This window comes from Dipodomys merriami, unplaced genomic scaffold (genome assembly GCF_024711535.1).
Source record: "Dipodomys merriami isolate MVZ:Mamm:240054 unplaced genomic scaffold, mDipMer1.0.p SCAF_13, whole genome shotgun sequence".
In the NCBI taxonomy this organism is placed as follows: Eukaryota; Metazoa; Chordata; class Mammalia; order Rodentia; family Heteromyidae; genus Dipodomys; species Dipodomys merriami.
In genome coordinates, this window is record NW_027202604.1 from 38,808,572 (window position 1) to 38,834,515 (window position 25,944).

The 25,944-nt window shown below is 53.4% G+C and overlaps 1 long non-coding RNA gene across 1 annotated transcript; it reads right to left on the reverse strand.

Moving 5' to 3' along the window:
• Nucleotides 1-11,175: 11,175 nt before the first annotated feature.
• On the reverse strand, nucleotides 11,176-15,442 carry LOC138824819 (uncharacterized). The gene is made up of 3 exons (XR_011371195.1): nucleotides 14,810-15,442; nucleotides 14,016-14,305; nucleotides 11,176-11,653 (listed from the first exon to the last, which is right to left on the reverse strand). It is a non-coding gene; the product is annotated as an uncharacterized lncRNA (long non-coding RNA).
• Nucleotides 15,443-25,944: the final 10,502 nt, after the last annotated feature.

Below are 25,944 nucleotides of genomic sequence, written 5' to 3' on the forward strand. Positions count from 1 at the left end.
GTGTGTGTGTGTGGTGTGTGGTGTATGTGGTGTATGTGGTGTGTGTGTGTGGTGTGTGGTGTATGTGTGTAGTGTGTGTGGTGTGTGGTGTATGTGGTGTATGTGGTGTGTGTGTGTGGTATATGTGTGTGGTGTGTGGTGTGTGTGTGTGGTGTATGTGGTATGTGTGTGTGGTGTGTGTGGTGTGTGTGTGTGGTGTGCGTTGTGTGTGTGTAGTGTATGTGTTGTGTGTGTGTGTGGTGTGTGTGGTGTGTGTGAGTGGTGTGAGGTCAGGGTCTACCTTGTTCATTCCCGACAGCATTTGTAGAAATGACTGCTCTTTCTTCTGTTGAATCGTTTTGGGACCCTGCTGGGTTTTGCCTTCTGTGTTTTTCAGTCTTTTCCACACGCTCACGGAGAGGCTCCGTGCCAGTGTGAGCGGACTCGCTGTCTGGTGGCGTGGATGTGGCGGGCTGCACACTGCCTCTCCTCCCCTGTGGCCGGAGACCCGGCCAGCTTCCCTCCACGTCCCTCTCATTTCCCTCTAGTGTCTGGAATTCTCTCATGTGTGCTTCTTCATGTCTGGGATTGAGATTCTCTGGATGCTGTCTGTGGGGTTGCCATGACCTTCTTAGGCGCTCTCTCTCTCTCTCTTTCACACACACACACACGTGCACTCACATGCACACACATGCGCTCACACACGCACACGCGCACACACAGGACCCCTCATGCATGAACACCATCCGACACACATCCTCCTGAATTCCCCTGGTCCCAGGACAGCCCTGCAGTGCACACAATACAAACTCGCGCTGTAGGAAGTAGTTCTTACACCACATTGTTCAGGCAGAACCAGCAAGACAAAAGCCTGCACCCGCGCCATTTTTTCCAATTCTTTTGCTCCCAGGGGAAGCGGGGAGGGGGTCAGAGTGGACCGCAGAGTGCGGTGTCTCCACCCGAATCCATCCAGCGACTAATGTTTCCTAGAGCACCTGACTAATAAAGGGCTTTCCCAGGAAGTGGTTGATGGGTTTTTTTTTTAATCAAGAAATGGAGGATATTTAAAGATACTACAGAAAATGTCGTCATCCACGTCACAGACTCCAATTATGAATAATTGATAGCTCTCTTAGTAGATTGTTGACCTTAGGACTTGGCTTTGACATAATCCAAATACTCGAATAGTGACTGGTGGTTGATTAAGACCAGGAAGTTTTCATAAGGAAGCCGCCGCAGATGCTGTGGCCATTAGAACCTTCTCGCCCCAGGGCTTCACCACCAAAGATTGTACACTCAGGAAGTCTCTAGATGGAATACAACCAGAAACTTGGATTTTATACACTCACTCCAGCAACTCCATTGTGTGTTGAGAGTTTCGACCTCACATGCTGATTTCTCAACTAGTTTATACTTAGGTTTTTGTACGTTTATCATCATCATCATCATCATCATCATCACCATCATCATCATCATCATCAGAATGTATTTAATGTTTCCTGCTCAAAATGACTTTGATAGAATTCTCACTGGGTCCTCACAAAGTCCAGCATTTCAGATGTTTTTAACTAAATCTAAAGTATAAAGGGAAGAAAAACTAGTATTGATATTATGCTTTCCCTGTGCTGCACCAAGCAGTGTATCTTAAATGATCTGGATAATGGCCTTCCTCAAATTGTCCTTTCCCTCTAGGCTTTTGCCTGAGGCTCAAAGGTTTTGCTGCCTGTGGAGGGACGGCTGGCTGAGAAGAACTGAGCTGGGATTTGAGGCAGAAAAACCGTTTCCCAGTTAGGCTCTGGGAGTCCCCAAAGCAGGCTTAGAGTCCGGCTTTGCGAATTATGACCCATAAACACGGCCAAGGCTTCCCTCTCCAGGCCTCAGTTTCCCTATCTATCAATCAGCAATAATAACAATCGTGCCAACTTGACAGCTTTACGGTGAAGATTTGATACTGTAAGACATGCAAACCAGAAACGGGAGGATCACAGCCCCTGCTGGCCTGGGTGTAAAGTGAGACTGGATCTCGAAAGTAACCAGAACAAGAAGCAATCAGTAGAGAGGCTGTGCAGGGGGTGAGTGGACGGAGTTCAAGCACAAGACCAGCCCCATAAAGAAAAGCCCGCATAAGTAAGTAAACAAAGGACCTGTCTGAGCTGCTCAAATAGTAGAGCACCTGCTTCGCAAACCTCCTTCCATCCCGGCAGTTGATCTCCATAAGAGAGGGTGAAAAAGCAAGAGGCCCAGAATGGTACTTCACTGTCAGTTCCTTATTAACTCTCCTTGCCAATAATGTACCTTCCTATTGGACAAGAACCTCATAAATGTTCTCTGCTTTTTGTTGTGTGTTCGCCGCTGTACTCATTGGCTAACCCATGTTTCGGGCTTTGCTGTGGGTACACGGCTCTGGCTTACTGCTGGGCTGCCTGACAGTCAGGCTGGTTGGCAGGTCTGCTGAACGCTGAGCCACACCGTGTTGTCATTCGTAGAAGGCCCTGAAGTCCTTCGGTTCATCTTTGAACTTTTCTTGGCTGGTCCAGATCATCTATTTCTGCACCTTTTTTTTTTTTTTTTTTTTGATTCGGTGTGTGGATTTCCTTTTAAAGGCTGATGAGATTTTTGAGTATTGGAATTTTAGAGTATGTGGAATCTTGAGATCAATTTGAGAAGATTTGAGTCTCTTAATCCAGGCACATGATTTTGCTCTTTATTTGATTTGGTCTTCTTCAGTTTCTCTTGGCCACGGGTCCAGTTCATGTTGCGCAGGTCTTATATACATCTTGTACATTTTCCCCCTCAATAATTTACTTTGGAATGCTATTTCTGGTTGTCCAGTTGCCCCTCTGTAGGGGAAGAGGAGAGGGAGGGTAGAGAGCGTGGAAGGGAAACACATAGAAGCCAACTACTTGTGAACTCTTAAAAACCAAGCTGTTATTATTCAAACTAGGCAATTAGAAGCTTGAGATGTTGACGGTAATCTCCAAATTAACACTGATAACTTTCAAAATACATAGAGAAATGGGCTGCTCACACCTTTAATCCTAGCTACTGAGATCTGAGCCAGCCCAGGCGGGAAAGTCTGTGAGACTTTTGTATGCCTGAAGTTCAAACCCTGGTACCAGTATGCTTAAACAAACAAAAACAACACAGATTTAAAAAACGTCAGGTACAAAATTGTGTGGTACAAGAACAAAACAGGTAAGAGAGATCCAACAGCAGCTTTTATCCACTATCAATAATTGCTCTGAGCAAGTGGAGGGAGAAACTACATTACAAGCAGAGACGGGCAGGACGGGCCTCAGTACCTGGTCTACCTCTACAGATGGTGTGCGGAGACTTACACGCAACACGCTAAGCAACTGAGAGCTTAGGGTAGAAAGTATGTTCCAAAGGAGAATTGGTGGTTATAATCTTTTATATAATTAGTAGACACCAGGTGGAAGACACTCCAAGTGTGGCTCAGGTAATAAAGTATCTGCCCTGGGCTTAAACAACCTAGTCTTGAACAAAAAACTAGGTTTATGGGTTGGGAAGGTGGCTCAGTGGTAGAGCGCTCACCTTGAGCTGAAGAGCTGAGGGACAGCGCCCAGGCCCAGAGTTCAGACCCCACGACCGACCAAAAATTGAAATTAAAAAAAAAAAAAACACCCAAAACTAGGTTCAACTTTAAAAAGTTTAGATAAGACCTAGAATGCCCTTGCGTGCTGTCAAAGATCAATCTATTAGGAAGACGTAACGATTATTAACGTGTAGGTGCCTAAACATGGAGACCAAAATACGTGGGCTGCAGTGGACAGCATGACAAGGAGAGCACTGGGCCGAGGATGGAGGGCGCAACTGGGCCGAGGATGGAGGGCGCACTGGGCCGAGGATGGAGGGCGCACTGGGCCGAGGATGGAGGGCGCAGCGGCTGCCTTCAGCAGCCGATGAGGAAGCGCAAGGCTCCAGCAACTTTATAAACCAGTTAGGCCTCACAGACTCCTCTCCATCGCTCCACGCGCAATTGTGCAAGAAGAGCTTCTTCACAGGGTGCAGGAAACCTTCTCCTGTGTGCTGACCCGAAAGCGAATCTCAACACATCTAAAAGGAAAAGCACAAACAACTATTAGAAATGAGCCCAAAGGGTCAAAGGGGATGGGGAACCACAGGAAACAAACACCACCCCTCCCCCACCCGTAGCAAGCTTCTGGGACGCCGAGGCCATGGGCCGAGCCGTTCATCGCATCCCGTCTCTGACCGGTGGCCTCCGATGCCACTGACCCAACTAGAAAAAGGCCACATGCAGAACAAGCACCAGAAGGTCCTGTTACTGGTTTAACATCTTCCTCCCGGCCGTCCTCCCTACACAGGGGCTTGACTCCTTCCTCCACACCGCCTTCCGTGGCCTTCCGTGGCAGTCCCCCCCCACCCCCCGCCTTGATCCGGGTTAATCACGGGAACAGGTTCCCGGGCTGATTGCATCCCCACATCCCTGTGGGTGTTGTCTAGCAGAGGGCGCCTTGAATGGAGTGAAGCACCGGCAGGGCCCGGGACTCTGACCTTCTTCGGTAGGAGAGCTTCGCATTTGCGTGTGCGATGCGCTGAGCACTAGGCACAGCTGCGTGAAGCAGCCTGGCACAGATCCACGCAGGAGACAGCTCCATGCTGGAACCCCTGGATGGCCAGTGTCACGTCCGGCCAGGCGTGGTGGAGGTAGGCAGGTGCAGCAAAAGCCCAAGACCCTAACTACACCACAGAGGGCCGGGGTAGGGCGCGTTCCAGCAGACGCTGAGAGTCTGGGTTCAAATCCTGGTGCTTCGAAAATGAAAAGAAAAATGTCCTAAACCAAGAGGATTGACCAAGGACCCCTCCAAAAAATATTTGGCAATTTTAACATGAAAAGATTTGCAGTTGTTTTCGTGGCTTAAGGAATGTTTAAAAGATTTCAAAAAAAATTAAAAAACTGCATGCCAGTACTCTTAGCTACTTAGGAGACTGAGACCTGAGGATCTCAGTTCAAATCCAGGCCAGCAGGAAAGTCTGTGAGACTCTTATTTAACTCCCCCCCCCAAAAAAAAAGCCAAAAGTGAGGGTGGCTCAAGTGGTAGAGCATCAGCCTCGAGCACGAAAGCTCAGGGGCAGCGCCCAGGCCCTGAGTCCAACTACCAAGGCCAGCACACAAGAAAGCGATCATAATAATGGCAGCAAAAAAAGGGCTCAAGGTGTGGCTCAGTAGTACAGGGCCTGCCTAGCAAGCACGGGGCTTGAGTTCAACCCCAGTGTCATTCCAAATTAACAACTGAATAAGTAGCGATCAAGTCCAGTCCTTTGAAGGCTTTGGGAGTGTTCAGTGCCTCCCGGTTCTGTGATGTTAGGAAGGAGGGAACGTGGGCCTCGAGCTGGGCCCCGGGCAGCGAGTGCCCAGTCACTAAAGACCTCCTGGTGATAAGAGACCTGCCCCACGCCCGGCGGCAACTCACTCAGCATTCCACGCGCGGCCCGGTGGCACTGGCTGGCCCGTGAGGCCAGGCTCCAGGCATGCTCTCGAGACTGCGACCCTGACCCCAAGGCCGGGCTCACGTGCTGCCCGCAGCCTCAGAGCCACTTTCCCTGGGAAGAAAGACACCGGCGGGTGGGCTGGGCCGCCGGGCAGGCCAGAGCTGCCTGCAGGGCATTGTCCCGGCCTTGGGGCTCCCTTACCAGTCGCCAGGGGAGCTGATTACGGAAGGAAAGAAACAGGACACAGGGGTATGGCCGCAGACCTGTGGGTGGACGTCCACCTGCTAAAGCCCTTGTTGAAGCCACGCCGTGTACAGTCAAGACTCGGCTCCACAGACCTGGCGGGAATGGCACCTCGTGACATTGCCAGGGTTTGGGATGGCTGAAGAGGCGGGCGGACCTTGCCAAGAGTGTGACTCCGTGGACTGGGGGTAGTGCCACAGCAGAGCGTGTTTGTTTCTTGTTTCTGAGGACAGGGTCTCTCCAGATAGCCCAAGTTAGCCTTGAACTCTCCGTGTTCCTGCCTCAGCCTTCATATGGTTGGGATTACAGGTGTGCACCCCCTCGCCCCTCCATTGTGATTTTCTTGAGGACACACTCACTGTTGATATAAATCACAGTAATGAGCGGTCACGCGACGATTCGTTTCCCGTCCCATGTTACTTTCTTCATTCCTCCCTCCCAAACACACCGTTAATGGCTCTAGGCCCCTGTGAGTAAGAAGCTTTTTAGCATCTCTCTTACTTAGAGTAGCTCAGGCTGGCCTTGAACTCATGACTCTCCTACCTCAGCCTCTCGAGTGTGGGGCTTGCAGGCATGCCCCGTTATCGCCAGGCTTCTTGTACAAACAAGAATAACATTCATTAGTTTGGGGGCATGGATTTAGTCACATCTACTATCTGCTCAGACATTTTATTTTACTTTGTGCCAGTCCTGGGACTTGAACTCAGGGCCTGCCCACTGCTCAAGGCTGATGCCCTGTCACTTGAGCCACAGCTCCTCTCCTGGTGGATTTGGTTGTTCACTGGAGGTAAGAATCTCACAGACTTTCCTGCCAGGGCTGGATTCAAACCAAGATCCTCAGATCTCAGCCTCCTGAGGAGCTAGGATTATAGGCGTGAGCCATCAGCGCCTGGCACTGGTATCGGTTCTTAATCGGAAGGGTTGCTTGGGAGCTGATCTCTGGCTGAGACTTCACTCTATGACGTAGTTATCCACTGAAGACCTCACTTCTGTATTGCCAGGCATGGGTGTGTGCTGCGGCAGAGGCTGCAGATGGCTTCTGCTTAGGACCTGAGTTACTCCTTGGGCTTGCCCTCCAGCCATGGGGTGCTGTGTGCCCTCCCTCCCAGGGGCTCCCTGTATCTGGTGACCATCTGACGGCCGTGGAAAAGCCTCGCCTGGCACAGCTGACTAGACTAGGAAGCGGGGAGAGGCCGCCCCATCTCTGGAACATCCTGGGGGGCGGCAGAGGCCTGTGTGGCTCAGCCTTGTTCCTCCCCAGGCCCGGGCCCTGAGCAGCCTGAGCCCCGGGCAGGCCGGAACCCCAGCCGGCCATTCCCACCACCACCCTGCAGCCCCCCCCCCCCCCCCCCGCCCCCCGAGAGAGGCTGCCCTGGCTGGCTGCGTCCGGCCTGGCTGGCAGAGTGGTTTGCAGCCTCACGTCAAGTGAGGGCCGCTCCCTCTGGACCGTCTTTCTGCTTACGTTTCTATTTCTCGCAGAATGCGTTCAAGCGGAGATCTTAAGTTTACTGCATGAGATGGTTGACACGGGGTTTCCAACTATGACTGAGTGAGCGGCCCTCCCTCTGCCGGGCATGCACTCCAAGACAGGCCCGGAACCCAGGCTCCTCTTCCATACACACTTACGATGAAGGTGGATAGCAAAGTCAGGCGCAGCAAGAGATTGTCAACAGTATCCAGTGAAATGGAAGAACTGCCATGAGAAAAGTCTGTAAGCCTAGCAACTCAGGAGGCTGAGACCAGAGGAGAGGGGTTCAAAGCCAGCCCAGGCAAGGAAGTCTATAAGACTTTTATTTCCAATTAAAATCACCAAAAAAAGGCTAGCAATGGAGATTTGTCACAAATGGTGGAACACTGGCCTTGAGCAAAAAAGCTCAGGAACAGCACCAAACCCCTGTGTTCCAGCCCCAGGATCAGAGTGTGTGTGTGTGTGTGTGTGTGTGTGCGCGCGCGCGCATACGTGCATGCGACCAGAGGTTATTCGTTCTGTTTAGACAGCCTGGTTAACCACACCGGGTGCACGGATTCAAAAAGCCACTGAAAAAATCCTAAGCATTCTACTACATGGGACAAATTTTAATTCGTTCAATCACAGTGAACCCTACCTCACCGCTCAGAATAACACGGTCTCAAGTGTTGTAATCGCCCCACAGATGAACGGCCACAGATGGGACTTGGGACACCCTGAGATCTGGCACCTCGTTCCCCAGCGCAGACCAGACGCCAAGTCTCCAGAGCCACGGGACGAGGTAGGTAAAAGTGACACAAGAGGCCCCCAAAGCTGCAGCTGCGGACGGTGGATGCACAAGTCTTTCTAGGCTGCCCGACACCACGGAATTCCTTTCGCTGCGTCTGCAATCACTCTGTGAAACCAGAGAGTTTTCTCTGCTCCATACTTTGCTGACCACAGTCAGCCTAACCTCAGTGCTCCTTCAACCTCAAGTGGTTTCTGGCATTCCCAGCTCCTAATCCGGTTACGCAAACCGCACGTCGCAGTTAGCCGACGCCAGGCAGCTGGGCTGAGAAGATGCGTGGACCCTTGCAGGCGGGTCAGCTTTTCTAATCAGAAAATGAGCTCCACACAACCCTGTATACGAAAAGATCTGTCAGGAAAACTCGTGTGACGTGTCTCTTTGTCATATGTCACCTGTGGTAGGTCGAGACTCTTTGTGATCAAAACGTACATGCAACCCGGTTCACTGCCTGTCTAAGATAAGTTAGTGTGCTGAGTAGCAAACAGATGACCAGTTTCTCAGACACCCGTGGAAAGGCATCCGTGTGAGCTTTGGACTCCAGCCTTAGAATTCCCCGGGAAAGATCAGCGGGGTGCCAGGATGCCAGGCAAGGACCCCGGTTCACAAATATTTTCCTTCCCTATCTCTGGGCTTTTCAGTCTCTTTGGAGTCACCAAGGCCAACAGAGCCATTGACCGTTTCTGACAGCAAATCATTTTGCTTAGAAATCCTGCCTGGCAGGTATGGCCTGACTGAGCTGTGAACGATAAAGTCGCAATGCTGCTATTCGAGTTAGGAGGAGTGGGGGCGCATGGGGCTCTGCCGTGGCGTGACATCTCCTGCAGACAGCCACCAAGAATGTGTGTGTAACCAAGGGGCTGGGCTGGGGCAGCCAGGGCGCAGGGCCCAGCCTGTGCCAGACTTTTCCATGTGGATTAAACTCTCCAGAGAAGAACCAGGCCAGCCTTGACCTGCCAGTAACGCCATTCTTCAGCAACGTCTCCAAAGATGTCACAGAACACTGTAATTTCAACTGAGAAGGATTTCCCTGCCTTCTTTTGTCCTTCCTTCCTTCCTGCCTTCCTTCCTTCCTTCCTTCCTTCTCTTTCTCTGTCTCTCTTTGTCTGCTTTTGGTGCCAGTCCTGGGTGCTGTCCCTGAGCTTTTTTGCTCAAGGCTAGTATTTACCACTTGCACCACAGCTCCACTTCCAGCTTTTTGGAAGTTTATTGGAGATAAGAGTCTCATGAACTTTCTTGCCCGGGCTGGCTTTGAACCATGATCCCCCTACCTCAACCTCCTGAGTAGCTAGGATGACAGGCGTGAGCCACCAGCATCTGTCTTACCTTGGTCTCTTAAGAAGCCGTCTCCTGGCCTGGATGGATGGAGTCGCCTCGTGTTTTACATTTGCCTGGTGCGTCCCTCGCAGGACGGTGGTGTCACTGTGGACATCTCAGCCTCATGCTGACTCTCTTAGGAACCAGAGAAGCTCAACTTAGAAATTCTTGAGCCTCTCTTCTGCACACAGCCCTCCCCCTCCTCCCGGACACCACCGCACCCACTGCAGCCTTCCTGGCCAGAGTTGGCCACGCACCGGCATTCAGGCTGAGACCTGCTCTCTGACAACCGTGTTTCCTTCCTCTCTGGCATATCCAGGCAGAAATCACATTCCGTAATGTGTTGGGTTTTTTTTTTTTTCCTTTTGGTCTCAGAGGTTCTAAACCTGCTGCCTGCAGCCCATGTCCCCGTTAGCACACCCAGGGCCCTGCTGGCTCCTGGGACAAGGGCAGAGGCCCCCCAGGCCAGGGACCCGGCCGCGCTGGCCTGGGGAGCCTCTGCGGGGCGGGGGGGATGCTGGGGCCTGTTGGGATGCTGTGGGGCGAGAGGGACCGTGCGGGAAGCCACAGCGGTGGGGTTGAGGGAAGCCAGGAATTCAGGGGGGCATGGCGGGCACTGGCCGAGGGGAGGGGGCGGCCACTCCCTCCCTCTTGGAGGTGGTTTCCCCGGCTCCAGCTGGGATGGTCAGGCCTGTCCTTCCCTCTGGGGACCCCGGCTGGAGAGGGTGGGGTCCGCGTCCACTCCCAGGGGAAGGGAAGAGTCAGAGCTTGTAGGGGAGGCCACTCCCTCGGCTCTATCTCCCAATCACTCAGAATGTTGATTCACTGAAGTCTAAACTTTCGCTGGCACCATCTTGGCCTGGCCTGCCCTATCTTGGCCCCTCACGGTCACCTCCAGAAAAGCTCCCAGTGAGTCAGCTGAACCCACAAGGAAAGAGGTGTGTTCCTGGCTCGGCACTCATGACTGTGAGCAAGACCCGACTGCAAACAAAGCCTGAACGCCCCGCAGGAGGGCGGGCAGGGTGTGGGAAGGCTCCCGCACGCACGGAGCGAGCAAGGTTGAAGCAGCGTGTTCAGCAGGTCGGACATGTGTACTTTTCTTCCGTTTGATAATTAGAAAGGAATTAACTCTCCCTGACGAACTGCGCCAGGACTCCTGGGCCTTCTCACGGAAAAAGCTACTAAGACAACAGCAAGCTTCAAAGGCTGTGTGTGTGTGTGTGTGTGTGTGTGTGTGTGTGTGTGTGTGTGTGTGTGTGTGTGTGTGTGTGTGTGTGTGTGTGTGTGTGTGTGTGTGTGTGTGTGTGTGTGTGTGTGTGTGTGTGCTGGCCAGGGCTCCCTGCAGACAGTTTCTTTTTTTTCTCTTCCTTACTCATGTTCTAGAATGTTCTAGAATGTTAGTTAATGGTGGTACCTCTGGTTGGTTTTTTTGTTTGTTTTGTTTTGTTTTTGCGTCCGGTCGTGGGGCCTGAACTCTGGGTTTGGGTGCTGTCCCTCAGCTCTTCAGCTCAAGGTTAGCGACCTACTACTTGAGCCACAGCACCACTTCTGGCTTTTTTTCTTTTTGCTTATGTGGTGCTGAGGAATCGAACCCAGGGCCTCAGGCATGCCAGGCAAGTGCTCTACCACTGAGCCACTTTCCCAGCCCCCTCTGGTTGGTTTTGTAGAAGAATGGTTGGTGGTTTGAGCCCAAATATCTGATACTTACTCAGCATAAGAAGCGGCATGGCTAGGGCTCCTTGGTGCAGGACCGGCAGGTATTTGGTAGAAATCCTGGATTGTTTTCCAGAGAAAACATTATGAAATGTGATTCCTATCTTCCTGGCACTCAAGGATCATGTGGTATTTGGTTTTAAAAATCACACACACACACACACACACACACACACACACACAGAGTGGAGACATGTTTTAGCCTGTATTAGCATCTTGGAACCCCAGAGACAAAAGCCAGAGAGGAAGCTGCGTGGGTCTCAGTGTCCTGAAGGTCAGGTTCACGTCCTCGCTCCCTGACTGCGGAAGGCGGGCCGAGGGCCAGCCCCAGCCCGCGTGGGTGCAGGAGTGAAGTGCGGCGGGCAGCGCGGCCGCGGTGGCCCGGTTTGGCTGCGTTAACGAGCTCCGCGGGCCGAGGCCCCGCACAGCCATCTGTGGTCTCCAGAGCCGGGGCCGGAGGCTGAGCCTGGGGTGCCGGCAGCAGGGAGCCCTTGCACCGCGAGCCTTCGCTTGTAGGGGACACGTGGCTCCGTGGCCTCCTGTGGCCTCCCTTCTGGATCTGTGTGCGGGTTTTCTCTCAAAAAGACCCCGGGTCTCGATACATGGCGTTCTGACATCTGCTGCTTCGGACTTCGCTGTGGGACGGTGCAGCTCGCATGGGCGATGTTCTGGATCTAGAGGTGGGAGGTCACGTGGCACCAGCCCCACCGCACACAGCGACACCAGCCCCGCCGCACAGTGACACCAGCCCCACACACAGTGACACCAGCCCCCCCCCGCACACAGTGACACCAGCCCCACACACAGTGACACCAGCCCCACACACAGTGACACCAGCCCCCCCGCACACAGTGACACCAGCCCCTCACACAGTGACACCAGCCCCACACACAGTGACACCAGCCCCGCACACAGTGACACCAGCCCCCCGGCACACAGTGACACCAGCCCCACACACAGTGACACCAGCCCCACACACAGTGACACCAGCCCCCCCGCACACAGTGACACCAGCCCCGCCCCACCGCACACAGCGACACCAGCCCCTCACACAGTGACACCAGCCCCACACACAGTGACACCAGCCCCACACACAGTGACACCAGCCCCACACACAGTGACACCAGCCCCGCACACACAGTGACACCAGCCCCACACACAGTGACACCAGCCCCGCACACAGTGACACCAGCCCCCCGGCACACAGTGACACCAGCCCCCCTGCACACAGTGACACCAGCCCCACACACAGTGACACCAGCCCCACACACAGTGACACCAGCCCCCCCGCACACAGTGACACCAGCCCCCCCGCACACAGTGACACCAGCCCCTCACACAGTGACACCAGCCCCCCCGCACACAGTGACACCAGCCCCGCACACACAGTGACACCAGCCCCCCCGCACACAGTGACACCAGCCCCGCACACAGTGACACCAGCCCCGCACACAGTGACACCAGCCCCTCACACAGTGACACCAGCCCCCCCCCGCACACAGTGACACCAGCCCCTCACACAGTGACACCAGCCCCACCGCACACAGTGACACCAGCCCCACACACAGTGACACCAGCCCCACACACAGTGACACCAGCCCCCCCGCACACAGTGACACCAGCCCCGCACACACAGTGACACCAGCCCCCCCGCACACAGTGACACCAGCCCCGCCCGCACACAGTGACACCAGCCCCCCCGCACACAGTGACACCAGCCCCACACACAGTGACACCAGCCCCTCACACAGTGACACCAGCCCCCCCCCCGCACACAGTGACACCAGCCCCTCACACAGTGACACCAGCCCCCCCCCCGCACACAGTGACACCAGCCCCTCACACAGTGACACCAGCCCCTCACACAGTGACACCAGCCCCCCCCCCGCACACAGTGACACCAGCCCCCCCGCACACAGTGACACCAGCCCCACACACAGTGACACCAGCCCCACACACAGTGACACCAGCCCCACACACAGTGACACCAGCCCCACACACAGTGACACCAGCCCCCCCCCGCACACAGTGACACCAGCCCCACACACAGTGACACCAGCCCCACACACAGTGACACCAGCCCCGCACACAGTGACACCAGCCCCACACACAGTGACACCAGCCCCCCCGCACACAGTGACACCAGCCCCCCCGCACACAGTGACACCAGCCCCTCACACAGTGACACCAGCCCCCCCGCACACAGTGACACCAGCCCCGCACACACAGTGACACCAGCCCCCCCGCACACAGTGACACCAGCCCCGCACACAGTGACACCAGCCCCTCACACAGTGACACCAGCCCCCCCCCGCACACAGTGACACCAGCCCCTCACACAGTGACACCAGCCCCCCCCCCGCACACAGTGACACCAGCCCCCCCGCACACAGTGACACCAGCCCCACACACAGTGACACCAGCCCCGCACACAGTGACACCAGCCCCACACACAGTGACACCAGCCCCACACACAGTGACACCAGCCCCGCCCCCCGCACACAGTGACACCAGCCCCGCCACACACAGCGCGCCAGCGAGCACTGTCCACCCCGCGCCTCCCCCCCCGTCCCGTCCCGCGCCCCCCCGTCCCGTCCCGCGCCCCCCCTGTCCCGTCCCGCGCCCCCCCCCCCGGCCCGGCCCGCCCCGCGCCCGGCCCGCGCCCCCCCCACCCGGCCCGGCCCGCCCGGCACCCCCCCCCCTGCCCGGCCCGCGCCTCCCCCCCCCCCCGCCCGTCCCGTGCCTCCCCAGCTCCTCCCCCCCCCCCGCCGGTCCCAAGCCCCCCCCCAGCCCGGCCCACGCCTCACCCCCCCCCCCCCCCGTCCTGCGCGCCTCTCCCAAGGGTTTCCAGGAAGCGTCCTCAGAAACTGGGGCCAGATATGCAGAACCTAAAACACTCTGCCCATGCCGTAGGGGTGCATTCTTATTATTGTGCAGTTATCTGTCACCATCCATCCCTAGAACTTTCTGGAACCTTTCCCCACTGAGACTCTGGACTCATTACACTCTAGCCATAAAAAGGAAGGAGCCTCTGACCCAGGCCGCTGCATGGCCGAACCAGGAATGTTGAGTGAACTTCATGAGTCACGGAGCGCAGCAGGGGATGCAGCGAGGGAGGTCCAGTCCGCCACGAGCCGGGGAGCCGGGGAGCCGGGGAGCCAGGGAGCCAGGGAGCCGGGGAGCCGGGGAGCCGGGGAGCTGGGGACACAGCATGGAGATGGAGACCCGGCCTTGGCTTCGTAGGATGAAGTGCGGTTTGGACTGCGTGACACTGCGGGCTGTTTCCTCGGGGCGGGGAGGACAGGATGCTTTCTGCGTTGTGTGTTCTGGACACAGTGTAACCCGACAATCACATAAGTAAGAGAGGGAAACGTGACAAAGACACAAACACCAGGACGAAAGGGAGACACGCAAGGAATGCCAGGGTGCCCGCCGCCGCAGCCTCCACGCCCAGACCTCTAGTTCTTGGTCTCGCTCACCGTGCTGTCCTCTGCTCACGAAGCCCTCCCTGTTTACACACACACACACACACACACACACACACACACACGCACACACATACACGCACGCACACGCACACACACACACACACACAAACGCACACCCAGCAGTAGGCCGAAATGCTTCCCCTGTTTTGTGTTCCCTCCCTCCCTCCCTCCCCAGAGCTGCTCATCCCTCTCCCCCTCTACCAGGTGGTGAAAGACCAGCTCTGAGCAGACTGAGAGGTGAATTCCTCCCAGAGCCCCCCTCCCCCTCCCCTCCCCCTCCCCCTCCCCCCCCTCCTGCAAGGCGCTGCACCCACCGCAGCTCCCTGCAGAGCCAGTGCTCACCATGTCCTGCCCGGAGCTCAGCTCTCCTCTGTAGGGTATGTTCTCCCAATGCTCCCCGCTTGGCTCTTCGGCCTTCCCTCCCTCCGTCTGCGGCCTCCAGCCTCCAGCTCCTCTCCATGCCACCGCCATGCCCACAGGCCCTTCGGATTTGCCCTTAGGCAACGGCCATGCCACAGAAACGAGAGCCGGTGCCAGCGACTCACACCTGTCATCTCAGCTACTCGGGAGGCTGCGATCTAGCTGAGGGCCGTGGTTCCAAGACAGCGCAGGCGGGAAAGCCTGTGAGACTCATCTCCAGTTAACTACCCCAAAGCTGGAAGTGGTAGAGTGCTAGGAAGCCGGGGACAGCACCAGACCCCGAGGACCAGCCCAGCCCCAGCCCAATTTAGGAAGAGTCAGACTGCAGCACCCCGCCGCGTGAGGAGGGCCGCGCCCGCGCTCAGGGAATATTGCCTGGCAGTAGGAACGCCACAGGAGCTTTTAGCCCCTAGAGGCAGGATTTCGGGAACGCCACCTCAGGGCAACCAGGTCTTGGAAGTTCCTGTTCACAAGCTCGGGCTGGCCCCTCCCGCCCCTCTTCATGCTCAGGCCTGGATGGGGGACCAGTCACCCCGTCCTGGACCCTGAGACGCCTGGCCTACCTCTGTGACCGTGTCACCAGTGTCACCGGACAGGGAAAAAGCACTGGAAATGTTTTGGCATTTGGTCAGAGTGACAAAGTCCTTACTTTTATAGTTTATAGGCCCCATTGACTGACTTCCTGGATCAAAATAGCCTTTTTTCATGCGACAGTCAACTCTGAAATATTTTCATGGAGAGACTTCAAAAGAAGGAGCTGGAAGGTATCTTTTTTTTTTTTTTTTTGGTTGGTTGTGAGGCTTGAACTCTGGGCCTGGGCGCTGTCCTTCAGCTCTTCAGCTCAAGGCTAGCGTTCTACCACTTGAGCCACAGCACTACTTCTGGCTTTTTCTGCTTATGTGGTGCTGAGGAATCAAACCCAGGGCCTCAGGCACACGAGGCAAGCGCTCTACCACTGAGCCACCTTCCCAGCCCCTGAAAGGTACCTCTTAAATCACTAGTAAATAAAGTGCCCACCTCTTCCTCGTGGGAGCCGTTCTTAAACTTGATGGCTAGGTCAGGATTCTTGTTTGAATTTCATCTTCTGACGTTTCTTCCATGCTGGGGCTTGGGCTCGGGGGTAGGTGAGCCGGATGGTATCAGTAAAATCCTGCATTCCATTCCCAGCAACCCACACATGTGTGTGTATGTGCGTGTACACACACATACACACACACACACACACACACACACACACCCTGCCTGTTTCATTGAAGAAGGTACTGAATGGTATGATGGCCAAAATCACTAATGGAGGCAGAAGAAAAAAATGATGAACCATACAGAATTATTAGCTCCTTATGTACCTAAAGCTCATTCAGCTAAATAAACTTTTCCCAGATAATTCTGAGCTGGGCACCAGTGGCTCACACCTGTCATCCTAGCTACCCAGGAAGCTGAGATCTGAGGATCATGGCTCAAAGTCCCTGTGAGACTCCTCTCTCCAATGAACCACTAAAAACCAGAAGCGATGCTGTGGCTCAAGTGTTAGTGCACCATTCTTGACCACAGAGAGGCTCAGGGACAGCGCCCAGGCCCTGAGTTCAAGCCCCACAACTGACCAAAAAGATAAAATAACATAAATTCTGGGATCCTAATGTGACGTGGGGTGTAGAGGTGAGACCCCTTCAGCCACCGCAGATGTGCCCACCCAGTTCCCCGGGTGAAGCCTGGGAAAGGTCGGTCCATAGCTTCACAGCTGGAACTCTGGTTGAGGAGTGGATTTATCAGCCTCCCCCAAGCAGGGCTGTCAACACGTGCAGCTCCCTGGGAGCCTTTTAATGACAGACCGTCCATTGTTCTCTAAAAAGACACTCAAACCTCTGCCTGTCAGTCTTCACCCTAATGAATGGGCTTTCTGTTCCCCCTCACCTCCACGAATTGTGAGAATAAAAAATCAGATCATGTTAATATGTTAATTGTTTTTAATTGCATTTAGCCTAAGGGATTTCCCTATTCCCATCTTTCTTTCTTTCTTTCTTTCTTGCTTCATCTTTGAAGTGTGCGGCCAAATAAAACACACATCTCTCCTGTGGCATGTGTAACGCCACCGGTGTTTGTCACAGCAGCCCACAGCAGGAGAAACTTCACAATGAGAATTTGTTTTCTAAGGAAGAACATAAAGACAAACCAGCACTTTCCTGCAGACTAACATCGAGCCAGAAAAACAAACACAGACCCAAGGAATCCTGAGCACCCCGGGGCTGGGCTCACCCCTGTGGGACAGGGGGCTAGGACCCCTGCAGAAGGCAAATCTAGTTCTGGAAGAAAAAGACTTGTGCTAATAACTTCTGGGCCACCCAGAGGAGCCCCCCAGGAATCTGCCTGTTCTCTCCTCTCATTTGATTTCTGTCCTTTTTGGTCACTCAACTTTCATTTCAGACCCAAAGACAACCTGTACCCTTCTGAACAACGTGCAGTTCCTCGTCTAGTGAGCATGCTCTGACACATGCCAGGGCCCACAGACCTAAGTTCTATTTCCTAAAAATAAAATAAAAATAAAATTTTCTTTCAACACACTGAAAAGAAATGAAAAGAAATTACACTTTCCCCAAGGACCAAAATCTTAGCTGCTATTTCAACTATTTCTTCATCCCCTTGAATTTCAATATATTTTGAGGATTAATTCCAGCCTAGCTACTGGGGACCAAAAAGAAAGAAGTCTCAAATGCCTCTAAACCTGGCTAACACTCCAGCCAGGAACGGATCCAAAAGTGATTAAGGACCTGTTAATTTAATGCAGTTAATTTTCCCTTTCCAGAAAACAATGTTTTAAACCGTGGTCTTTAAAAAAAGAGAGATTTCTAGAAGTATTGTTCAAGGTCAGCCTTTAGAGAGTCTACATTTGCACTATATTTTGTAATTGTCATCATCAAGTCTGAAAAGTACTTATTAAGCTGATAAGTCTTGCTGGTGCTGTGGTAAGCAAAGTGTAAAGAGAACTACAGAGAGGCAATTCCCATTTTGATGGGTGAAAAGGGGAAGCTCAGATGGAGGCACATGAAGAACACAGATTTGTTCCATGTGGTAAGGAATTGCGAAGAATAAGAAAATTGTGGGTAAGTAAGATGGGGGAGGTAACTAAGTGCACGAACAAGTCCTTTGCATGCATGAGACCCTCCCTTCAGTCTCTAGCACCAGCCGGGGGCTAGTGGCTCATGCCTGTTCCTAGCTACTCAGGAGGCTGAGATTTGAGGATTGTGGTTTGAAGCCAGCCCAGATAAGAAAGTCTGTGGGACTCATCTCCAATGAACCACCAGAAAACCAGAAGTGGTGCTGTGGTTCACTGGAGATAGGAATCTCCTGGACCTTTCCCAGGGCTGGCTTCCAACTGCGACCCTCAGAACTCAGCCTCCTGAGTGACTAGGATTACAGGTGTGAGCCACTGGCACCTGGTTTCAACCATCTTGTTTTATAGATCAAGAAAGTGACACCAGAGGGGCAGACACTTGCCCAAATTAAAGATGTACTGGAGGCGGCAAGATTTCAGCACATTTTGGAGTTAGCTCTTGGAAGATTCATGTGAGAGGAGAAGAGATAAAGAGGAGAGGGGAGACGGGGCGGGGTCTGAGGGAGGTGAACTCAGGGCTGAGCTGCTGGCTGGCTGCGTCCCTGCTTCGTGAGCATGTGGTGTATGGGAGGGTGGAGAATGTGGCACTGGCGGCCACGGCCGAGGCCCGTGTGTCCCAGCCGGGCCCCCTGCTGGGTTACTGTGACGGTTGCTTCCTCCGTGGACAAGACCAACGGATGGCGCTGAGCTGCCGGAGATGTCCCTTCCTGGTCTCTGTGCTGTCATCTAATCCTACTCTGAAATCCTGAGTCGGTCTGGAAAAAGATTCCTAGGCGGTCGTGGAGCTCCAGCCTGCTTGACTCAATTCTGAGCGGCTCACTGTACCTTCTTCTTTTGGGCACTCTACCATCTGAGCCACACCTCCAGCCTCCTTTGCCACTAGATTTTGTAATTGTCAGTCAGCACTCACGGCCAGCCTAAACTCTGACCCTTGCTCTTCCCTGTGTGTGCCGCTAGTCGAGATGGAGTTTCCAGAACTTCTTTTTGCCCAGGCTGGCCTTGAACCAGGAGCCCCTGATCTCTACTTCCCAAGTAGCTGGGATTACAGGTTTGAGCCACCATGCTGGGCTAGTGCTACTCCTCGGTTACTTCTTAGACTTGATCCTGAGAGCCAGATTTGGGCTGCTGGGCTCTGTACATGATATCCACATGAGCCAAGGCATGGTAATGGCTTGTTGGAAGGTGAAGCGTTCCTTTTTCTTTCTTCCTCCATTTTACTCATCTGGTCAGATGCTCTCCCCTCACTTACATTTCGAATTTGGGAGCACAGGTGAGTTATAAGAACACCCCTTTTCTATAGATTGGCCAACCACGTTGGGCTTGGCTGTTCCCTCTCAGAACTTTCCGTAAGAGTGCATGTTATAAAGATACTTATAAAGATACTGGGTCCATATTCTTACATTGTCCTCAATTTTTTAAAAATGAGAACTAGGTCCCATTGGTTAGTGGCTCTCTCTTATGTTAAAAAAAATGGTCAGGCACTGGTGGCTCATGCCTGTAATCCTAGCTACTCAGAAGGCTGAGATGAGGATTGTGGTTCAAAGCCAGCATGGGTAGGAAACTCCCTGAGACTTTTTATCTCCAATTAACTGCCAGTAATGCTAGAAGTGAAGCGGCTCAAGTGGCAGACTACTAGCCCTGAATGAAAGAAGTTCAGGGACAGCATACAGGCCCTGAGTTCAAGCACCAGGATTGGCAAATAAATAAATAAAATACAACTACAAAGTGTCCACTTAAGACAGAGTTGACCACTGAAATAAATGTAGCAAATCCCTGATCTAGTTTGGAAACCAAGGCACAAATGTGCTTTTTGTTTTCTTGACGTGGTGAACGAAACTTTCCGCCGTGTGCATGTGATCACGAAGCTGAGGGCCTCCATCGTAATTCATAGCAAGCGAAAGCAAAGCTCACTCGAGACTGATGGGATGCAAGGCATACCCCTCGCCCAGCTCACGTCTCAAGGCCCGAGATAAAAGTGGGAGTGGACACGCAGCCAGGCCATCAGAAACATTCTCACACAACCCGCCCGGCCCCGCCGAGTGCACGGGTCTGGGGAGATGCCGTTTGAATGTTTTGTCTGCATAACGCGGACTATCTAGCTGTTTGGAGACATCAGTCGGTGGTGGTTTGGGTGGAGTACTGGGCACTGAAACAGCAAAGTGTTTCCAGTTGACAAACCACCACCTCTGACCTGCAGGAAAGCGTGTGTGCTGTTTGAGTTCAGCTGAATACGGTGAGTAAGAGATAGCTAATGCAGAGTTCTGCACATTGCTGCTGCATGGCTGGAAATGCCGTAAACCAAGAAGCCGTTCCCGTGCCCACTGACGTTTTTACGGTCTGCTCACCCATTGCCCACTCATCTGTACTTTTCACGTTAAAATTTGATCTTTGCCTTATTGGAATGATGAAGAAATCTAAAATTGAATAGTCCTTCTTATAATAGTCATTGTTTGTACTTGCAAAACTGGATGAAGAAATCACTGATATTCTTACATGGTTGCTTTTGGATTTTATTTTATTTTTTTGCCAAAGAAAATTCAGCCTATTTTTGCTTGGCCTTGAAATTTCCAGGCAGACGGAGAGGTTGTGTCCCAACCACCCTTCTCCTTGGCCTCTTCATCCTCCAGACCCTGCCTGGGGAAACTCAGCCTTAGTAATCTATCTATCTATCTATCTATCTATCTATCTATCTATCTATCTATCTATCTATCTATCTACACACACACACACACACACACACACGTATGAGCTCCTGTGTCTTGCTCTTACACCTGTTCTGCAGGTGAATTTACTTTCTGGCTGTTACCATATTATGAAGTCAGACACAATTTTTTCATGTCAAGTAATGCTTCCCCCTTTTCTATCCCATCACAAATCCGCATTGCAGCCACCTTCTTTCTTTTTATTTACTTGTGTGTGTGTGTCGCTAGGTGTATACTCAGGGTGTTGTGCTCAACAGGGCTTGCTTGCGGGGCTGGGGCTCTACCACGTCTCAAGCTCTGCTTTTTTTTCTTTTTGCTGGTTATGTTGGAGATGGAGTCTCATGGGCTTTTGGCTCAGGTTGGCCATGAACCTAGAGCTTCTGGATCTCAGGTTCCTGAGAGCTGCAGTTTACAATGGGTTTTGGTGGTTCATTGGAGGTGAGTCTCCTGGACTTTTCTTCCCAGGCTGGCTTCAAACTGCAATCCTCAGATTTCAGCCTCCTGCGTGACTAGGATTACAGGCGTGAGCCTCCGTCTCCCAGCCTGGCATGCCTCTTTTGGATGAGACCCCCTCTCTTGGTGCTCATTTCCTGCTTGTTTTTAGGCGTTGTGTTCCTGTGGTCAAATGGACGTTCCTGAGCATGAGCAAATTCCCAGGCAGGTCATGAAGACAGGTTCCTTTTTAAAAGGCTACAAGTGGCTTGTCCAAGACCCCAAACTTTCCTTCTCCTCTCCTCTCCTCTCCTCTCCTCTCCTCTCCTCTCCTCTCCTCTCCTCTCCTCTCCTCTCCTCTCCTCTCCTCTCCTCTCCTCTCCTTTCCTCTCCTCTCCTCTCCTCTCCACACATCCACCACCACCACCACTCATAAGCCCACCCTCAATCTTCTTTTTAAATTAGCAAATAGTCTAGCTCCTGCTGCTGTCACAGAATGCCTGAGACTGGGTCACTTATCAAGGATACAGACGTATTTCTCTCAGCTAGGGAGGCTAGAAGCCAAGGTCAACAGACAGCAGCTGGTGTGACGGCAGCTGGTGTGGGCCTTGGTGGCCCGGTCCCTCCCGTCCAGAGGTGGAGCCCACACCTCCCAGGGCAGAGCTTCCCCCGCTCCCCCCCCCCGCTCCCCCCCCGCTCCCCCCCCCGCTCCCCCCCGCTCCCCCCCGCTCCCCCCCCACTCCCCCCACCTGCACTGGGGCTGACGTTTCCAGCGGGAGAATTTTGCGGGTCTGTGCAGACCACAGTACACAAGGAACTAGATTTTATCCTGAATGTAAAGACCAGGCTTTCTCCATGTGGCAGCTGCCTGTGTTTTGCCTGTATCTCCGTAGCATCAGAAGGCGCTGGGAGCAGTGGCTCACACCTGCAATCCTATCACCTCTCCGGGAGATTGAGGTCAGGAAGATTGCAGCTCCACAGCAGCCTGGGGAGAGGAGTTGATGAGATCCCATCGCAGCCAAGCAGCTGGGTCTAGTGACGACTGCCTGCCATCCCAGCGACAGAAGGAAGCGTGGACAAGGGGGCAGAGGTCCAGGCCACCCTAGGCAAAAAGAGAGATTCCCATCTCAAAAATAACCTGAGCACAAACGGCTGGAGGCATGGCTTGGGTGGCAGAGGGCCTTGCTCGGCAAGTCTGAATTCAGAAAACAAAAAGAAGGAATGTAAGGCTGAGGAGTGAGTGTGGGCTTAGCAGGCAAGTGTTTGCCTCACGTGTGTGGGCCCCTGGGTCTGAGTTGTAGTGGGTGTGCACACATGCACACAGAAACACACACACATACACAGAGCCAAAGAAGGACATGCATGATCAATGCATTGCTGACGGTAAGTAGAATTTTAGAGTTTAGAAACATTGGTCTTTCTCCAGATAACCCAGCATGTAAATGCAGTAGCCGTGCAAACAAACAGCAACGAAGTAACCCTGCTGACCCCAGCTCCTGCACACACTCCTGTGCAATTCCTCCTGACTCCGCCCCCGCCCCCACCCCCGCCCTTCTGCTGTTTCCCTGTCTCTAACAGCGTTGCCTTGTCTCTGTCAGCATTGACCTGAAGTGACAAGCGGGCGGCGTGACTTTAGCAACACCTACACACATACACACACGCACACGCACACACATGCACACACACATGCACACACACGCACACACATGCACACACTCATGCATACACACTCACACATGCATGCACACACACTCACATGCGCACGCACACACATGCACACGCACACACGTGCGCACACATGCACGCACACACACATACACACACACACACACACACACACACACACACACACACACTGACCCTCTTCCCTTCCCTCATTCCCTCCCTGTTTGGTCACGAAGTCTGGATAATCGAGCATTCTTCATTTATGGCGTTATCGCCTTGCGCATCTTGTTCCCAGCTTTGCCACGCAGGACGTGGTGAACACGTGCCCTTGTCCCCAGGACGCTGTGGTGGCCTCCTGGCTGAGCTGGGCGGTGTTAACCGTCAGTTCTGGCGCTCTTCGGGGCTTGGAGCGGAGGCTCCGACCCCCACCCCGCGCACAGCTCCTCCGGGCAGGCCTCACCCCCAGGCCTGCAGCGCCCGGTCAACCTCGGCCCCCAGGTCATCCTGACAGTGGCAGCCCTGTGGGAGGCTGTTCCCTGCTTCCTGGATGCTTGTCCCGTGTGTAATTGATTTGCTCCACAATCCTGTTAGAGCGCTTCCTCCAGTGGTTCCCAAGGGGAGGCCGGTGGGGACAATTTAAACTTTCTCCTCTCCAAGCCCTCTCATCCCGTGTGTGTGTGTGTGTTGCTGCTTGATTTCATACATTGTATGCTTGTGTGTGTGTGTGTGCACGCGCGCACACGCACGCACACACACACACACAGGAAAAGGGAAGGGAGGCGAGGAGGACGGGGGGAGGGGAGAAGGAGGGAGAAGAAGAGAAGACACCTTTGGGGGGGACTTGGTGGGAAGCTTTGGGGTGCCCCCTGGAGAGGAGATTGTGGGGTCCTTTCCTCTCCTGCTTTCACTTTGCTGTCTGGGGTGAACAATTTAACTTGCCATCCACTCAAGCCTCGCACGGTCCACGCATGCCGAGACCGGGGGCCAAATAAACCTTTCCTCCCTGACAGCTGATGGTTTCAGATGCTTTGTGACAGTCACAGAGCTGGCACACTGCCTTCCCTTCCCGCCCACCTGCCTGCGGGCCAGCCCTCCCATCCATCCTCCCCTGCCCCCCCCCCCAGCATCTCACCGCCATGTGCTCTGTGTCTCCTAACCCCGTGCGGAGGCTTGGAGTTCTGTTTTTGCAATGGTTTATAATTCATTATGAGCTCTAATTTCTCTGCTAGGATTCCCATTTTTTTTCTTTCTGAGACATTTTCCCAGCTTGATTTCTAATCCCTGAACTGGTCACTTTTACCTGTATTTTATTTTTTCAGCTTTCTTCTTGTCTACTCTTTCTTATGGTACTGCTGCTTGAACTCAGGACCAGAGCACATTCCCTTAGCTTTTCTACTCAAGGCCATTGCTCTACCACTTGAAGCATGTACCTCCACTTCCTGAATTTTTTTTGCTGGTTAATTGGAGGTTAAGAGTCTCAGATTTGTCTGCCCAGGCTGGCTTTGAACTGGGATCCTCAGATCTCAGCCTCCTGCATAGCCAGGGTTACAAGTATGATTCACCAGTGCTCAGCTCTTTCTTTTCTTTTCTTGCTCATGTTCTTTCTTTCTTTTGCTTTCTCTCTCTCTCACTCTCTCCCTGCCCCCCCCTTCTTTCCTTCCAGATAGTAGCTTCAAACTCAGGGCCTTGTGCTTCTAGCAGGCACTCTACCACTTAATCCATGCTTCCATTCCCACTTATTTCCTGTTTAATTTAAGGATGAAGTCACAGAGTTTTTTTGTTTTGTTTTGTTTATTTTTGTCAGTCGTGAGGCTTGAACCCTGGGCTTGGGTGCTGTCCCTGCACTCTTCAGCTCAAGGCAAGCGCTCTACTACTTGAGCCACAGCGCCACTTCCAGTTTTCTGGTGGTTTATTGTAGAGGAGAGTTTCACGGACTTTCCTGCCTGGGCTGGCTTTGAGCCGTGATCCTCAGATCTCAGGCTCCTCAGTAGCTAGGATGACAGGCGGGAGCCACCGGCACCTGGCAGTCACACAGATTTTTATGCCTGGGATGGCTTCGAATTGCAATCCAGAGTCTCAGCTTCCTGAGTAGCTAGAATTACAGGTGTGAGCCACCGGCTCATTGTGCTTTTTAAAAATGACTGTGTGCCCCCTTATGCTGGAGATGTTCTTCAAAGATCAGTGATCTCTGAGAGGTCATATTTCAGCGTGAGGCACGGCAGGACTGGCTGACCGGTAGATTTCAGTACGGATGCTGTGATCTGGTAAGGGACCATGCAGTCCATCGCCTCTCCATGCCAGTGCCTGTCCGAATTTCCAGTTCTTGCTGTGTGGTAGTTTCCCCAGGGGAGATCATCAATATACTCCTTTCCAGAAAGTACAAGGGGAAGGGCTGCTCAGATAGATGAGGGAGGAGGGAGATGGGGGTGAATGTGGGAGGGGAGGACTTCCACCACTGCGCCTGTGCATTCCCACCCCGGACAGCCCATCCCAGAGCCTCTGTCCCTCCCTCTCTTTCTTCCTCTTTCTCTCCCTCTCTTGCTTTTGGTTTCTCCAAAGAGTCAATTGCTTCTCTCTCTCTCTCTTTTTTTTTTTTTTTTGTCAGTTGTGGGGCTTGAACTCTGGGCCTGGGCGCTGTCCCTCAGCTCTTCAGCTCAAGGCTAGTGCTCTACCACGTGAGCCACAGCGCCACTTCTGGTTTTCTAGTGGTTTATTGGAGATAGGAGTCTCATGGAGTTTCCTACCCAGGCTGGCTTTGAACCGCGATCCTCAGATCTCGGCCTCCTGAGTAGCTAGGATGACAGGTGTGAGCCACCGGCACCTGGCTTGCCATCGCCTCTCTTTTACAGGCCAAGTGGGGAGTAGCTTCTCAGCAGAGGGGAGGATCTGGCGCAGGTGTGAGGACTGAGTGTTCTGGATGCAGCGTTCCAGCCGCCCCGCCACCGTCCCTTGCTAGGGGTCCTCTGATACCCCGGATGTGGAATTTTCTAGGGCTCTGCACAGTGAGTCACTGCCCTCTCTCTCTCAGACTTAGGTCTTGAGCTCGGCCACTTTCCCATCAGCCACCGCTGCTCCCACCTCCAGTCTCCTAAATGGTTGCGTGTGGGGTCTTCCCTCCGGGGTTTTCTCCTGGCTGAGTGCCTTCGTAC